At 44.0% G+C, this 16,305-nt stretch overlaps 1 protein-coding gene and 1 long non-coding RNA gene across 3 annotated transcripts in view; one reads left to right on the top strand and one right to left on the bottom strand.

The window, feature by feature from the left end:
- Positions 1-11,580, bottom strand: part of LOC127001221 (uncharacterized) — a 52,581-nt gene extending 41,001 nt beyond the window's left edge. The window contains exon 1 of one of the 2 annotated variants that reach the window (XR_007754924.1): positions 11,456-11,580. This is a non-coding gene — a long non-coding RNA (uncharacterized LOC127001221). The remainder of the gene's footprint in view (positions 1-11,455) is intronic. The other variant, XR_007754923.1, reaches the window with a different exon arrangement.
- Positions 1-11,712, top strand: part of LOC127001220 (zinc finger protein OZF-like) — an 80,971-nt gene extending 69,259 nt beyond the window's left edge. The window contains exon 3 of the mRNA XM_050865451.1: positions 11,568-11,712. The gene's annotated coding sequence lies outside the window, so the exon portion shown is untranslated. The remainder of the gene's footprint in view (positions 1-11,567) is intronic.
- The last annotated feature ends 4,593 nt before the right edge of the window (positions 11,713-16,305 follow it).

Raw genomic sequence — 16,305 nt, 5'->3', positions numbered from 1 at the left:
CCACTCCATGTATTATTCCTCCAAGGATAAAACTGGAAAAGAAAATACAAGAAATAAAAGACCATAAATGAAATGCATAAAAAGACTACAACTTACGGCATCAAAAGTCTCCAATTGGAAAGAAAAGAGGAAAAAATAGGGAAAATAAAAGAAAAAAATGTGAAAATAGGCAAATCGAAAAATAGGAAAACCTAGCTGAATCTATAGTGTGAAGAAGAGAAAAAAGAAGCAGATCAGGTCAAAAGAAACATCATTCAAAAACAAATATGACAAACACAAAACACTGATGAATATGGAGGCGGGCAGCAGGATCTATGTAGATCATATGTAAATCCCGTGGATTTTATTGGTAAGTAAATGGGAAAATAGGTCAATCGGAAAAGAGAAAATAGGAAAGTCTGAATATAGGGAGACAGAAAAATCAAAGAATCAAGAAGGACCCAAGAAGCTATAGAGGGAGGAGAAGAAGAAGAAGAAGAGGAGGAGGAGGAAGCAAGGAAGCAAGAGGAAGCAGTGAATGCCCTTCAAATCTGTAAGGAATGTGATGAAAATCCTCAAGATATGGAATCAGGCTCCCAGAACACCGCCAGCAACCGAAAGAGCCACATCTGTGGCAAATGTATTTTAGAAGTAAAAAATGATCAACCGGCCCTAGGATGTGCCAAGTGTAATAAATGGTTCCATATTGCATGTGAGAAAATAAGTAGTGAACTATACCTAGCACTACAGGAGCAAGAAGAAGGAGAGGAGAACACCCTGCCCTTCTATTGTAGAGATTGCAAGAAACAGATAGATGCATACTCAAAGAAGATAAATGAGCTTGAGGAGAGGATAAAAGATCTTGAAAAGAGAAGTGAGCCGGGGAACACACCCCAAACCATGGAGAAAATGACAGGAGTTTTAGAAAGAGTCATGAACAGGCTAGACCAGCTTGAGGAAAAGCTCAGGATGCAGGATGCTAAGATGAAAGAAAGAGAACAAGACAAGGAAGAAATAGTAAATGAAGTTATGAGGAAATTTGAAGAAGTTAGGAAGGAAGAGGCAGATAAAGAGAGGAGGAAGAACAACATAGTCATCTACAATGTGCCAGAATCAGAGAATGACAGTGCCATAAATGACACCCAACAATGTGATAGACTGATAAGAAACAAGCTGAAACTAGAAGACTATGAGGTAGTAGATGTGGTGAGACTGGGAAGACGAGAAGAAAACAAAATTCGGCCGATGCTTGTAAAACTTGGAAATCACCACCAAAAATGGAAAATAATGGGAAGTGCAAGAATGCTTAAGGATGACCCAAACATTACATACAAGAAAATGAGGATTGTACCAGACATGACCAAGAAGGAAGAGAAGAACACTGGAATCTAAGAAATGAGCTGAAGCAAAAAAGAGATGCTGGAGAGCAAGGATGGTACATAAGAAGGGGACAGTTGGTGAGAGGACAACAGAACCAGGGTGCAGGACTAGGTAACACAGGTAGAGACTGACTTTCCGGGGACAAGATTGACCATAATGTAAGTACTATTAAGTTACTTAATGTGCAAGGACTCACTACACCAAAGATGCTTGAATTAGAAAGATTAATAGAAAATGACCTGGACATAGTATGCATAACAGAGACACAACTAGTGTATGATAAAGTGCAAATTAGTGGTCACTTGAAAAAATTTGATAGTTTGAGAGGAAAAGATGAACAGAAAGGAGGTGGACTGCTAGTTATGTTTAAAGACACAGAAGATATCCAAGCTGTTCAAAAGAAAACTATAAATAAAGATATTCTAGTTTTAGAGGCACGGATACAAAGTACAAATATTATTATTATTTTAGTATATGTTTCACTGTCGGATAAAGGAAGACAGAATTCAGTGCAATTAGAATTAAGTAATCTTATTGAGAAGTATGAAGAAGAAACTTTGATACTGCTGGGAGACTTTAATGGTCACATAGGATTTCTAGGGGACCAGCCTATAAACAGAAATGGAAAAATGATTCTTGAGTGGATGGGAAATAACAGTATGATAATGCTAAATGATGACTTGCAATGTGAAGGGATGTACACATGGAGCCGAAACGAGCAGAAAAGTGTGATAGACTATGCTCTATGTAATAAAAAGTTCTTTGATATATACACAAGCATGAAAATAGACCAAGAACAGGAGAAAGTTGACATATCGGACCACAACCTGATAGAAATAAACTTAAGGTAGTGAAAGAGAGAAACAATAAATTCAGGAAAACTAAATGGGAAAAAATAGAATATTACAGGACAAAAGCAGAGTGCCTGGAAAAATATGCACAGGAAAAGGAAAACATTGCACAAAGTAGATCTGTAAACAATATAAGTGAGTTGAATAATGCTATTGTGAAATGTGCCGATAACATATTAAAGAGAACATTCAGAGTAAAATCTAGCAAGACAGCTAAAGAAGCACCTTGGATAAATGAAGAGATAAGAAAGCAAATCCAGATGAGGAAGAAGTTCAACAGGGCCAGAAGAAAAGCTGAGACTGATGAAGAACGGAATAGACTGAAAGAAAAGTATATTGAACAGAAATGTAAAGTGCAAATGCTGATAAAAAATGAAATATACAAACATGAGAAAAAGGTGACCAAGGAAATAAAAGAAAATGGAGACAAAACTAAACTGTGGGACTATATAAGAAAATTGCAAGGAAAAGTGCACAAAAAAGGAGAGCTAAAACTATTTAATGAACACAAGCAAGCCATATCAGAAGACGAAGCAGAGAAAGATATAAAAGTGTTTTGGAAGACAGTCTACCAGAAACATGAAAATAAAATGATGGAACTGTGGAAGGATGAAACAAGAAAGCCCTACACTGAGAATTATGACACCAGAGGACATATTGTTCAGGCAGCTCCAGACTACACGGTGCCCGAGCCACTACGAGAGCACATGGATATGGCCTGCATTGTCCACAAGGAAATAAGACCCATGATGACTGTACAAATATCCAGGGAAGAGCTAACAAAAGTCCTAAAACAACTGAAGAATAAAAAGGCGGCTGGACCTGATAAATGCAAGCCAGAATTTTACAAGGCACTGGTCCACAAACCAGACTGCATGGAAATAATGTTGAACTGCTTTAATGAGATCCTAGAAACTGGCAACATACCAAAGGAATGGAGAACATCTCATACAAAAATGATACCAAAAACTGCTAAACCAACAGCAAAAGATTTGCGCCCAATAGCATTGACAAATTACACCTACAAAATATTTATGGCAATACTGAAAGACAAAATAGAAGACCACCTAAGAAGCAGTAATGAAGTAAATGAAGCCCAAGCAGGATTCAGCAAAGGTGCAAGAATTGAAGATAACCTTCTCATATTGCAATACTGCATAGAAGACAGCTATACAAACCACAAAGCTCTGATTGTGACATCCATTGACTATACCAAGGCCTTTGACTCCATAAAGAGGGAAAAGATCGTGGAAACCATGATGAAATATAAGGTGCACCCCACAATAATAAACACAATAGCCAACATCTATAAAGAGGATAACACCCTGATAAAATTGACAGAAGACAGACAAACAGAGATACCAGTCACAAGTGGTATAAGGCAAGGGTGTACCGGCTCCACCACATTATTTAAACTTATTACTTATGCCATCATGATGAAACTGGAGGAAGGCAGAGGCTTCAATAACACCAACATTCACATTAATAGCCTGTTCTTTGCTGATGATGGCCTACTACTGTCTCACAGTATAGACGAGGCACAACACAGCATTAGACTATTAACAGAAATAAGTAGAGAATGTGGACTGGAGATAAATAAAAATAAGAGCAAGATCATCATCTATAACTCAGAAAATAGTCCACAACAGATAGAAAACATACAAGTCTGTGAAGAAATCAAATATCTGGGCCTAACTCTACTAAACAACAGAAATATCTTTACTAAACAAAAGAAAATTATGATAGAGAAGGCACAAAAGCTGGCCAATCTTACATACTCAATCATAGCGAAAAGCTGTCATAAAATCACCGTAGGGAAAGCCTATTGGAAAAGTGTGTGCCTACCCTCAATTCTATATGGAGCAAATGTTATAAATTTTACTGAAAGAGATATCCAACAACTACAGATCATTGAAAACAGTGTGTACAGGCATATATTGGGAGCACCAAGATTCGCCCAAACCTGCACGCTGCGAGGTGAAGTTGGAGCTTCAAGCATGAAGAAGAGAATAATGGAGGGTAAATTACTATATCTGAAATCTATCATAGACGCATACACCACAACAACACAGGAAAATCTAACAAGAGAGGAAGATAACAGAAACAACTTGTTAAAAGAAGTATATAAAATGGCAAAAGGAAATCAGCAAAATTGGATAAAAAACATCAATAAGTACTTAGAATGCTCCAAGCTAACTCTGAGAGATATTGGAAAGTTAAAGAAAGAAGAAATTAAGGAAAAGCTGAGGAGCTGGGACACAGAAGAATGGAAACAAGAAGTCCAAAGTAAAAGAAGCCTTGAATTATATAAAATATACAAGCCTGAAATAAAATGTGAAGAACTTATATACGACAATACACCATCATCAGTTACACTCTATAGAGCCAGAACAAATAACCTAGCACTCAATGATAGGAAAAGATTCTACAATGAAGACACAACATGCATCATGTGCGGGGCGGAGGAGAACCTCCAGCACTTCCTGTTGTATTGCCCGGGGTACCAGGGCGTGCGCCGGGCAGTGCAGGCGCCGCCGCTGCCGCTGCCAGCTGCTGCAGGAGAACATATCGCGCCGCTTGGATGCCTCCTCTTTACCGACGCAGAGAAAAATAAGGACAATATACACAGAATGTGGTTATTACGGGAAAAGAGAAGACAACAAAAAGAACAACAAGCTACAATGATAGTAACAGCAGTGACAGAAGAATAAATCAAGACCGAGAGAACACTAGGAGCTGCCGTTGCAAAGGCAATAGCTCCACATCTACATCTACATCTACATCTACAAGTCCCCTGTGACATCAAGATCAAGGTCGAGGTCCGCCGCGTGCCCTGAAGTGCCCTGGCAGTGTTTCTCGTGGAGGAGGAGGAGCCCCTCGGCGTGCAGGCCCCCAGGGTGAGTGTTCGGGTGGTGGGGGGTGCAGGAGGGCCAGGGTGTGGACGTGCTGCACTTGGGACAGGAAGGAGTGGGGGGCCAGGGTGTGGACGGGCTGTACTTGGGACAGGAAGGAGTGGGGGGCCAGGGTGTGGACGGGCTGTACTTGGGACAGGAAGGAGCGGAGGGCCAGGGTGTGGACGGGCTGTACTTGGGACAGGAGTGGGGGGCCAGGGTGTGGACGGGCTGTACTTGGGACAGGAAGGAGCGGAGGGCCAGGGTGTGGACGGGCTGTACTTGGGACAGGAAGGAGTGGGGGGCCAGGGTGTGGACGGGCTGTAATTGGGACAGGAAGGAGGGAGGCCAGGGTGTGGACGGGCTGTACTTGGGACAGGAAGGAGTGGGGGGCCAGGGTGTGGATGGGCTGTACTTGGGACAGGAAGGAGAGGCGGGCCAGGGTGTGGACTGGCTGTACTTGGGACAGGAAGGAGTGGGGGGCCAGGGTGTGGATGGGCTGTACTTGGGACAGGAAGGAGCGGAGGGCCAGGGTGTGGACTGGCTGTATTTGGGACAGGAAGGAGTGGGGGGCCAGGGTGTGGACGGGCTGTACTTGGGACAGGAAGGAGCGGAGGGCCAGGGTGTGGACGGGCTGCACTTGGGACAGGAAGGAGCGGAGGGCCAGGGTGTGGATGGGCTGTACTTGGGACAGGAAGGAGTGGGGGGCCAGGGTGTGGACGGGCTGTACTTGGGACAGGAAGGAGTGGGGGGCCAGGGTGTGGATGGGCTGTACTTGGGACAGGAAGGAGCGGAGGGCCAGGGTGTGGACGGGCTGCACTTGGGACAGGAAGGAGTGGGGGGCCAGGGTGTGGACGGGCTGCACTTGGGACAGGAAGGAGCGGAGGGCCAGGGTGTGGACGGGCTGCACTTGGGACAGGAAGGAGAGTGGGGCCAGGGTGTGGACGGGCTGCACTTGGGACAGGAAGGACGGGGGGCCAGGGTGTGGACGGGCTGCACTTGGGACAGGAAGGAGTGGGGGGCCAGGGTGTGGACGGGCTGCACTTGGGACAGGAAGGAGCGGAGGGCCAGGGTGTGGACGGGCTGCACTTGGGACAGGAAGGAGCGGAGGGCCAGGGTGTGGACGGGCTGCACCTGGGACAGGAAGGAGCAGAGGGCCAGGGTGTGGATAGGGTTCCCACCCTGACCTCAGGAAAATACCAACATCTCACTCTCCAAAACGGAACTAACTGTATTTTAAGTTATGGGGGTATTATTCTAGTGTTTGCCCATACTCACCCCTCGCAACCAAAATTGGCTAGGGGGCCATTGAGACTTTGGGGAATGCGGTGGTAAACATGAAATGCGTCGCAAATGCATAGGTTTTGAGTTATGAGGGGTTGAAAAATACCCTAGATGTAGGGAAATTCCTTACAATTACTTAGATGTAGGGAAATTTCATACATTCCATTTTTTTTAACAACGTACGGAAACCATGCAAGGTAATTATTGAAAATCACTCCGCATCTCAAAAATACGATATTACGCCTCCATATTGTACTTAAGGGCATATTATACATACGGACGATGTGTTTACGTGGCGACGCCATTGCAATATGAGCAGCGTTGCCAACGATCCGGTTAGCAATGATACGCTAGGTGAGACCAGGTCCACCACGCGTGGTTATTTATTATTATTTTTTTTTAGAACACGCACCTTTACCTAATACTATTTCCGATGGTACACTAGGTTAGCGATGGTACGCTTAGTTAGCCATTAGCCCACGCATGTGAGACCAGGTCCACCACGCGTGGTTATTTTTTTTTTAGAACACGCACCTTTAAGAGGGGGGGGTTCCAGGGGGGGGTGCAGCCCTCCCTTGGTTAGCAGGTCGTAACGTTCGGTTGGAGTAGTTTAAATATGCTCCCCCACCCAAATACCCCGGGTTCACGCAGGTCCCCCAAGATTGTTGGGGGAAGGGGATTAATTCGGCTTCTTTACTTTAAAGTACTTTTTTTTTTTTTTTTTACTATGATATATGGAGGCGTATTATTGTATTCTGGAGGCGCGGAGTCAATATCCACAATCACCTTGTATACTGGGAATATGAGCCCTTGAAGCAGATTCAAAATCCGGTTGGTAAGGATTCATGTGTTCGAACAGCTCGGGCAAGAGGTTCGAGAGCCTGCACTTCCTGCACAAGCCGCAGTATTGTTAAAGGTGTGGTGTTGGATGGATCCCGGCTAGCCGGTGGTTTTACTTGTCAGTGATAAACAATGAAGATACACTGTGTTTGGTGCCACGGACTCTACTTGGAGGACAGAAACCTTGCGATGAGGTGACAACCTACTAGTGAGAGGGCATGAGTGTGGTGGAGGCGGTTTATGTGAGCACAGATGGCCGCCGGTGCCACGCCAGATGGTGAGGTGAGCATCGTTTGGTGGGTTCACTACGCTTCTCTCCCAAAACAAGCTTGGGGATCCACTGAGTGCGTGTGTTTCGTGTGGGAAACACTAAATTCGTTGCAAACGCTTATTTTAGTGGTGGTGGGAGGAAAAATTCCCTAAATTTAGGGAATTTCCCTAGATCTAATGAGATTTTATCCCCCCCCCACTAAAAAAAATATGCGAATGCGACGAATTTCGTGTCCCCCACCCGAAACCCCGCATTCCCACCAGGTCCCCAGGCTAGTATGGGGGGGAGGGGGGAGTATGGGCAAACACTAGAATTTTACCGTTATGGGTCTTGTCTTATTGCAGTTTCTAGTATTACCGTCCATATGTACGTGTCAACGTGTGGTTTTCAGGATTTGTAAGTTTTCTAAAATACAGATAATGAAAATTTGAATTCATCTATGTTTTTTATTTGAAATATCAATATAGTATTGTTTTTGCCTATCGGACTTATCGCTAGCTAGTATCGTAATTGTGGATTAATATTGGGTATCGGTTATCGCCTATATTTGTGTTTCCAGTTAACGAATATCGGTTATCACTGATAAGGTTTTCCATTATCAGTTATCGGTTATCGGGAATAAGGTTTTCTGTTATCGTGCCCAGCTATGGCCATGACCTTACAGCACCGCCTATGACAAAAAAGCCCACCTCAAAATCACTCACCCACCTCATTGACCTAGGGCATTCATGGCGGGTTGCGCTATTCCACCACCGCCTACAATTAGCTAAGGCATCCCAAATACATTTAAAGTTTGGTGACATTTTGCTTCCAAGATATAAGCATTGCATTATGTAACAGTAATCAACTGTAAAGGACAATGCCCCTTCATATCAATCAACATAAAAAAAAAATCCTAATAAATGAACATTTTGCTTTCATAACAGAAAAAATAATGCTCCAGATCACTATTTACTAGTACTCTGAATATTAGATTATCCTAATGTTTGATTTATTATAGTGTATTTTACTGAACTGTAGAGAAAATACCACTTCACAAATTACGTGAAAAAAAAAAATTCTGATAAATTAAAATTTTGCTTTCATAACAGAGTAGAAAATAATGTTCCCCATCCTGCTCTTCATCTGTTTCTGACTCGTCACTTTCCTCGGAGAGCTCATCATCTGGGTCATCTGAATTGACAAAAAATCTGAATCATCTGAATCACCAGATGAGGTATCCGATCGCCCTTCTTAAAAGACGGTCGGGTTCATTTCTGTTGAAAAGGAGGGGAAAAAAACATTATTAATATTTTTTTTTATGTACAGCTCATCAAAATGTAAGATATTGTATCGACACTAACTCGTATAATCATCATAAAAACTACACCAAATAGCAGAACAAGACTATATCGTCAGTGCGTCGCGAACTGGTACATATATGCGCCAACCCATGCCTGGTACATTGTTGCAGCAATACGCGGTAGAGGGAAAAAATAGTAGTGGTCTGCGATTTGGTATATACTATTTGTACCGTGGATTTTTACACTATACTACAGGCTATCCTCTCATAATGATACACAACTCCTCTCTCTGCAAAAATCCAACGGACACTGGCGTGGTGGGCGCCTTAAAACTATCAAGCTTGCAGCTTTGGTCGCTGGATATTGTCCGTTTACGTGTAGTTCTGTCTTAGTATTGTTACGAGGATCGCTTCAGATTTATTTAGGTTAGTTCAAAAGACACATTTATCAATTAATGTATCATTGCATCAGTTTATTATCGGTACACTCTGTTACCTTGAAACTCAAAAGGGTTTTGGTAGGAATACAAACTTAATTTCATGCATGTTAGAACAAGTTAAGACTTGGCCAATGAGTGCGCAGCACCGTCAGCCCAGCAATGAAACCAAGTTCGTGTGTCCCTCCCTGTAGGATTATCCCCGCCAGCTCTTGTGACACTAGCAGTTGTTTTTTACCCCCCCTCCCCCCCACACTCCCAGCAATAATCAATAACCAGAAGAATTGGAAACATATACAAACCTGTCAAAAGAACAGTGTGGTCCTTGTAAATAATGTAAGAGCGGTGATGTCATCAACACGCACTATTTGCCCGACCCGGCGACCTGTTGCTTGCCTTAGGTGCACCCACCACCGCCCTGATCCCTCCCACCAACTTCTGTTTCCTTACCAGCCTTTTTTTTTTTTTTTTCCAGCACATGACTTGTGTCCCAATGTCCACCACTGATGTTAGTGTTGAAGTGAGGCATCGAGACAGTTGCTGTCTTCAGTACTTCTTCCGTCCTTGCTGCCGCTGACTTCAGGACTCCTTGGTGCTTCCCACGCCTTGCCTGCTCAATTGGTCACTGAGTGTGGCTTTGAAGCAACCTTGCTGCCTTCTCCAGCATTTCTGAGGTTCCTCAAGGCCAGCCAACTCCTCACATCCAGAGTAGTGTTGCAGTGGAGGCTGCAAGGCGGGACAGCAGCTTGAGTGGCTGGGATCAGCAGGAGCAGACTGCTGCTGGTGTGAGGCTCAGGAGTGATAAAAAACAACACAACCACCACCACCAACAACAACAACGACAACAACAACTGCTGGCCTCTTCATCCACAAAGGGGAGAGTTTGAATTTCAGAAGTGTGAGAAGATCTGAGAATGAGAGCAAATTTACTGACCAAAGCCAAGAGTGTGAGAAAAGACATGCAGGGAAGGATGACCTCAACAAATACACCCACACACTCTGGTGTAAGACCTCATGAAAGGCGGGAGTGTGGCAAAAGGTTTAGTAATAGGAGTAACCCCAAACATCACACCCTTACACACACTGGTGCAAAAAAACATGAGTGTGAAGTTTGTGGGAAATGTTTCAGTCAAAAGGGTACCCTCAAATTACACACTCTTACACACACTGGTGAAAGAAATCATGAGTGTGAAGTTTGTGGGAAATGTTTCAGTCAGAAGGGTACCCTCAAATTACACACGCTTACACACACTGGTGAAAGAAATCATGAGTGTGAAGTTTGTGGAAAATGTTTCATTGAGAAGGGTACCCTCAAGAAACACACCCTTACACACACTGGTGAAAGAAATCATGAGTGTGAAGTTTGTGGGAAATGTTTCAATCGGAAGGGTACCCTCAAATTACACACTCTTACACACACTGGTGAAAGAAATCATGAGTGTGAAGTTTGTGGAAAATGTTTCAGTCAGAAGGGTCACCTCAACACACACATCCTTACACACACTGGTGAAAGAAATCATGAGTGTGAAGTTTGTGGGAAATGTTTCAGTCGGAAGGGTACCCTCAAATTACACACTCTTACACACACTGGTGAAAGAAATCATGAGTGTGAAGTTTGTGGGAAATGTTTCATAGAGAAGGGTACCCTCAAGAAACACACCCTTACACACACTGGTGAAAAAAATCATGAGTGTGAGGTTTGTGGGAAATGTTTCAGTCTGGAGAATAGCCTCAAGAGACACACCCTTACACACACTGGTGAAAGAAATCATGAGTGTGAGGTTTGTGGGAAATGTTTCAGTCTGAAGAGGAACCTCAAGAAACACACTCTTACACACACTGGTGAAAGAAATCATGAGTGTGAAGTTTGTGGAAAATGTTTCTTTGAGAAGAGTACCCTCAAATTACACACTCTTACACACACTGGTGAAAGAAATCATGAGTGTGAAATTTGTGGAAAATGTTTCAGTCAGAAGGGTACCCTCAAATTACACACTCTTACACACACTGGTGAAAGAAATCATGAGTGTGAAGTTTGTGGAAAATGTTTCATTGAGAAGGGTACCCTCAAGAATCACACACTTACACACACTGGTGAAAGAAATCATAAGTGTGAAGTTTGTGGGAAATGTTTCAGTCGGAAGAGTACCCTCAAATTACACACTGTTACACACACTGGTAAAAGTAAGCATGAGTGTGAAGTTTGTGGGAAAAGATTCAAACTGAAGAGTATATTGGACATGCACCTCTTCAGACACTCTGGTCATAAAGGGTTCAAGTGCGATGTTTGTGGGAAACGTTTCATGACTAAGGGTGAGATTGCCAGGCACGTGAAGGTCCACTTCTCTTGAGGTGCTGTGCTGATTCAGTTCTGCTGTGTGTGTGAGTGCAAGTGTTTGTTGTGGTGGTGTTACAGGGCTGTGTGTAGCACAGAGAACAGAAAATATTCATCTATTGGAACAAATGGTGACTGTGACTGCATGATCTGTTGTAACGGGGTACCGGGGGGTGTTTAAAGGGCGTTGATTAAGACTTCAGCTTCCTTAAGGCGATTATATTCTTAGCCTATATGTACAAGGAGCGTCGGAGCGAGAGCGACTGCCGTTGTGTGTCAGTCGAACTCTCGTGAAGGAGTGACGAGTTACAGGTTGGAAAATAATTGTTACAATTGGTCACGTATGTCAAGGTGACTTTCAAGCTTGATGAAATGCTATGACTATACTATAACACAGTTATTCACTTTCCATTCTACGCTACATGTGGTTGTTGGGTCCTGTGAAAGGTCTGATCTTTTTGGTGACTGTGCTGGGCTGGCTGTTGTGGCCTGGGCTTATTGGTCAAGTGTGTGTGTGTTAATAATAATAATATAGTGTATTTGGTCTTACCAGCTGCTAAGCTAAAAATGTACACATTATAAACACATTGTAAAGAACAAGTACAAAATGACGGTTTAGGGGTTCAGGGATCTAACGCATCAGTGGGTGGTTGGAATGATGGTGGTGGGAGGGTGGAGTGCAGTGTGGTGGTGCCGGGGAGGGGGAGGACATCCTCTTCCAGATGGTGGCAAGGTGTTAGTCCCAGGTCATCCTTAGGTCAGACGCTGATGGTGGGATTCAGGCAGAGCAGTGGGAGGTAACTCAGGCCACAGACTGAACACTGTTGTGCCATACCCTGGGCTGGTGGGACAAGAGAGGGGGGTGGTTGGGGGGACAAGGGCACAGCCTTGGCAGGGGGGGTGTACATTGTGCTCCACTTGAGTGACAAGGCTCCAACACAGCACTCACCAAAGCAGAGCAGGCCTTTCCTGGCAGCAGGGTGGGCAGGATGACAGTACTGTATGCAAACCACACCAAACTGGCAATTGGGAGGGGTAATTGATGTCTTAGGGTGTTGTCACTTTCCTGTTTCCAACCTTGTGATGTCTCATCTCAACAAGCAAGTCAAATACCACGGCAGCCTTGGGGGGGGCACAACAGCAGTGTCACCACTTCCTTAGAGGGATGAGAGAAGTAACGGGAGAAAGGAATAAGGGAGAAGTTTGGTAATGCAGAGGCGATTTATCAATTCTCTCCATACACTCCTGTCTTCTCATTCTTCCCTCCCCTACTTCTCTTGGGTGTTCTACCACCCTGTCCCCCCTCCCCCCATCCCCTCTCTTCCCCCAATCAGAATTATAACAGGTTGCATTTACGTGTCTTGTATGCTCTCAAATCTCAGTGTACCACTTGGGAATTTATGTAAAGATAAAAAAGCATTCCAAGAGACGAGTTTTATTATCATAAGAAAATAGCATGTGTTCCTTAATTTCACTCTCCAGTCACCGTCAAGACAACCTGTGAATCACAGCTCCCCGAGCCAAAGCCTTCTTGGCTACCCCTAAATCTCCACAACTAATGCACAAACCATGCATGGGTGACATTTATGTGACCCCTGACACGTTGAAATAAAGATATACACATGTATGGAGGCTGTTACAGGTGCATGGGATAAGAAATACTAATCCAAGCCACCCGAGCCAAGCCTTCTTGGCTACACCCAAATCTCCACAATTAATGCTCAAGCCATGCATGAGTGACCTTTAAGTGACCCCTGACACGTTGAAATAAAGCTATACACATGTATGAAGGCTATTACAGCTTCATGGGATAAGAAATATTAATCCAAGGCACCCGAGCCAAAGCCTTATTGGCTACACCTAAATCTCCACAATTAATGCACAAACCATGCATGAGTGACCTTTAAGTGACCCCTGACACGTTGAAATAAAGCTATACACATGTATGAAGGCTATTACAGCTTCATGGGATAAGATATATTAATCCAAGCCACCTGACTAAATCTCCACAATTAATGCACAAACCATGCATGAGTGACCTTTAAGTGACCCCTGACACGTTGAAATAAAGCTATACACATGTATGAAGGCTATTACAGCTTCATGGGATAAAAAAAATATTGAAGTATGCCACCCAAGCCACCGCCAAAATCGGCTTCACTTAAATCTCCACAACTAACCCACACGTCATGCGTAAAAGGCGTTCCTGTGACTCTTGCCACCTTAATGTAAAGCTATACGTAAGTAGGAGTGCAAACCCGTACCTTATATTGTGCAAGATGGTGCCACTATAAACACTCGCCTGCGCCAGAACGGGCTGGGCCGCCCATCAGGCCCCACCTGGAAGAAGCCTTGGGCCGCCCATCAGGCCCCACCTGGAAGAAGCCTTGGGCCGCCCATCAGGCCCCACCTGGAAGAAGCCTTGGGCCGACCATCAGGCCCCACCGGGAAGATGCCTACCGGCGCAATAGCCAACAACGTAAAAAAAAAAAAAAAAAAGAGGTGGAGATGTGGATGAGGCGGAAACGCTCCGTCAATGGCGACGGGTGAGGACGAGACTCGTCCCGTCTATCCCGGTCGCCAGCAGTCAGGCTGAGGGGCGACCTCACGTCACATGATAGAGCCTACGACGTTTTTTGAACATCGCACGGGGCAGCACTTGCGACCACAATGGAGGAATTAGGACCAAATGGTGAGATACGACCGGTTGAACATAAGGCGCCATGTACCGAATGACAAGGGAAAACGGCGATTCTCCTGCTTGCAACGTGATGAGTTTTTTTTTTTTTTTTTTTTTTTGGTATTTCGTTGGGGATATACCCCAATGGAGGAAGGCGGTGCATGCCGCGCAAAACCCCCAGACGGCTGGTAGAGAGATACCCAATTCTTTTCAAGGAGGAGGCCCAACAACGGGGCTGAGGGTGTCGGAAAGAGCCCACCTTTCCACCCCCATGGTAACGGATAGGTCTCGAACCCACGCCTTAGCACCCCGCCGAAGCGCAAGGCAGAGACTCCACCACGGGACCACGGGAGCCCCCAATGATGAAAGCACTCTGATGAAAGTCCTCACACCGAAGAAATGCTGCCAAGTCATACTCATTGAACGATCTGTCTCGTAACATGGACGTTATCACGCAGCACCGAATAAAAAAAAACGAAAAACAAACAAACCTCTGTATATAGTTTTTTTGTAAGGTACAAAGGCTAATGTATGCTCACCCCCCCAAAAAAAATTCCAAGATGTCGTCACACCTGGGTCAAAATGGCCACTTCCAAAACTTTATTTGACAACAAAAATAACGTTACTGTAAACGCTGTGCCGAATGGCACACTGGGCACTCATCATACCAGAGAAGTGAGAAGGAGCAGAGGACTGTGATACCCGCCTCTCCTCAACAGGGCACCGACGCACTAATACATGCCCGTGAATGAGTTGAAAAAGTCGGCCAAGGTTAACCCTAGATTGGTATTTCTGGTCCACAGCGTCCGGTCTTTTTCCTGAAATTTAATCTTCCCGCCATAAATTTCCCAGTATCGCCCCACAAAGTGCTGCTGGACCAGCTGTCCTTTCTCAGTGCGCTGCCAAACACTTTAGGGGACGCCGTTCCGCTCCACGCTGCTTTACTGCTGTAACAGTAGGTGTCATGATCCCAGGCGGTCCAGATATATCATCGATGTTAGTAATAGGCCTTGTTATTACGTAGCATAAAAAATTATGATGGCAGGGTCTTATTAGATAGTTACAGTAGTTTACTGATGCTAGACAAGGCTAAAATGGTCTATTGGTGTGGAACCACTTATAAATCGGTTGCTATTAGGCTATATATACGTAATATGTATTTTGTCCTATTTTTCCCAGGACCTTACATCAGGATGAAAAAAAGAAGTGGAATAACACAGCGTCAGATGCAGGAGATGCTTGCCAGTGACACACTGGAGGTATTTGGCGATGTTTCATCCCTTACTGAATGCGAGGACAGTGAGAGTGTTGTAGAGGAGGTGCTTCGAGTGTGGCCAGATAGTGTGCACCAACCACTACAAACTCCTGTGCCCCAACTGCTATCAGTAAAAGGTAAACGAACAAATGATAATAAAATATTTTTTTGACAATTATATAAGTATATTCTGACACAATAACTCTCTCTCTCTCTCCCTCTCTCTCTCTCCACCATAATGTTGTCTCTTACAAAATTTGGCGTTTCCTGTTTCATAAACGACCCTGTCCAGTGATGCCAAATTTCATAGAAGGGGCCCTACAGTATGAGGTAACTAAAGTCACCTGAAAAAATTATGCAATATTATTGCAAAAGACATTCCCATGTCTCATGGCTCATTTCGTATGCATCCCCTTGTACAATAATGGTCTTTTTCATATGTTCCAGGCACCTCACTTTTGAAGCTGGCCAGGGCAATGCAGTAATCTACCGTGATGGTTGGACCTCCAACCTTGTGTTTCTGTGCCTTTTCTTTTATTATGTACCTTTTTTGCAACTGCAAAAGATGTTTTACAAAAGTCACTCAAAATTTTACTTATTTTTGTTTCCTAGCTTAGTAAATTTTTATACAGTCATGATATACCTCATACTTGCTGTGATAGCATTCAGATGGATCTATTTTTTCATTTTTGTAGTCATTCAAACAATAAAAATTAGTGCTAGTATTTTTTTTTTATTATTTCCTCAGCCGGACCAGTTGGTCCAGGTATACTTCGTATGTACGCTGTGGACCAGAGATACCAATCTAGGGTTAACCACA

This window comes from Eriocheir sinensis, chromosome 20, assembly GCF_024679095.1.
Source record: "Eriocheir sinensis breed Jianghai 21 chromosome 20, ASM2467909v1, whole genome shotgun sequence".
Taxonomy (NCBI): Eukaryota; Metazoa; Arthropoda; class Malacostraca; order Decapoda; family Varunidae; genus Eriocheir; species Eriocheir sinensis.
Note: the sequence above shows the minus strand (reverse complement) of the source record. Positions and strands in the feature narration are given on the sequence as shown.